Raw genomic sequence first — 2,245 nt, 5'->3', positions numbered from 1 at the left:
AATGTCTTTTGACTTACAGAGGCTTTGCAATTTTATGAGGTCCCATTATCGATTATCAATCTTACATCTCAAGCCACTGGTGTTCTGTTCAGGAAATTTTCCCCTGGGCCCATATGTTCAAGGTTCTTCCCCACTTTCTCTTCTGTAAGTTTCAGTGTATCTGGTTTTATGTGAAGGTCCTTGATACACTTGGACTTCAGGTTTGTACAAGAGATAAGAATGGGTCGATTTGCCTTCTTCTACATGATAATCGCCATTTAAACTAGCACCATTTGTTGAAAATGTTGTCTTTTTTCCACTGGATAATTTTAGATTCTCTGTCAAAGATCAAGTGAACATAGGTGTGTGGGTCATTTCTGGGTCTTTAATTCTACCTTTGATGTACCTGCCTTTCACTGGACCTATACCATTCAGTTTTTTGTTTGTTTGTTTTGTTTTGTTTTTTGTTTGTTTGTTTTTGTTTGTTTTTTTTAAAGATTTATTTATTTTTATTTATATGAATACACTGTCGCTGTCTTCAGACACACCAGAAGAAGGCATCAGATCCCATTACAGATGGCTGTGAATCACCATGTGGTTGCTGGGATTTGAACTCAGGACCTCTGAAAGAGCAGTCAGTGTTCTTAACTGCTGAAGCATCTCTCCAACCCCAAAAATGTTTTCTTATCAGCTTAAAAAAATGAATCCTGATCACTATGGGAAAAGCTAAGCATGCCTACTATAAAACATAAATGTGGGACATAGTTACCCACAACTGGAAAGTTACTACTTAATCTCATTTTACAGATGCTTTGGGGCCCTAACTTGATAGTAATTTTTTTTAATTAGGTATTTTCCTCGTTTACATTTTCAATGCTATCCCAAAAGTCCGCCATACCCACCCCCCCAATCCACTACCCACCCACTCCCCCGTTTTGGTCCTGGGGTTCCCCTGTACTGGGGCATATACAGTTTGCAAGTCCAATGGGCCTCTCCATTCAGACCTATACCATTCAGTTTTTTGTTTGTTTGTTTTGTTTTGTTTTGCTTAGTTTTGTTTTTATCACAATTGCTTTGTAGTACAGCTTGAGGTCAGGGATGGTGATTCCACCAGAAGTTCTTTTATTGTTGAGAATAGTTTTCAATATCCTGGGTGTTTTGTTATTCCAGATGAATTTGCAAATTGCTCTTTCTAAATCTATGAAGAATTGTGTTGAAATTTTGATGGGGATTGCACTGAATAGGTAGATAGCTTTTGGCAATATGGACATTTTGACTATATTAATCCTGCCAATCCATGAGCATGGGAGGTCTTTCCATCTTCTGAGATCTTCTTCTATTTCTTTCCTCAGAGACTTGAAATTCTTATCATATAGATCTTTCACTTGCTTAGTTAGTTTCAAACCAAGATATTTTATATTATTTGTGACTATTATGAAGGGTGTTGTTTCCCTAATTTCTTTCTCAGCCTGTTTATGCTTTCTGTAGAGGGAGGACACTGATTTGTTTGAATTGATTTTTTATTCAGACACTTTGCTAAAGTTGTTTATCAGGTTTAGGAGTTCTCTGGTGGAATTTTGGGGGTAACTTTAGTATACTATCATATCATCTGCATATAGTGATATTTTAACTTCTTTTCCAATTTGTATTGCTTTGATCTTCTTTTGTTGTCTAATTTCTCTGGCTAGGACTTTAAGCACTATATTGAACAGGTAGAGAGAGAGAGTGGGCAGCTTTGCCTACCCCCTGAATTTAGTGGGATTGATACAAGTTTCCATTTAGTTTGATGTTGGCTACTTGTTTGATGTATATTGCATTAATTATGTTTAAGTATGGGCCTTGAATTCCTGATCTTTCTAAGACTTTTATCATGAATGGGTATTGGATTTTGTCAAATGATTTCTCAGCATCTAACAAGATGATCATGTGGTTTTTGTCTTTGAGTTTGTTTATGTAGTGGATTATGTTGATGGATTTCCATATATTGAACCATCCCTGCATCCCTGGGATGAAACCTACTTGATCCTGATGAATGATCCTTGTACTGTGTTCTTGGAATCAGTTTGTGAGAATTTTATTGAGTATTTTTGCATTGATATTCATAAGAGAAATTGGACTGTCATTCTCTTTGTTGGGTCTTTGTGAGGTTTAGGTATCAGAGTTATTGTGGCTTCATAGAATGAATTGGGTAGAGTACCTTCTGTTTCTATTTTGTGGAATAGTTGAGGAGTATTAACATTGGGTCCTCTTTGAAGGCTTGATAGAA

This window comes from Mus musculus, chromosome X, assembly GCF_000001635.26.
Source record: "Mus musculus strain C57BL/6J chromosome X, GRCm38.p6 C57BL/6J".
Classification (NCBI taxonomy): Eukaryota; Metazoa; Chordata; class Mammalia; order Rodentia; family Muridae; genus Mus; species Mus musculus.
This window is presented reverse-complemented; position numbering follows the sequence as displayed.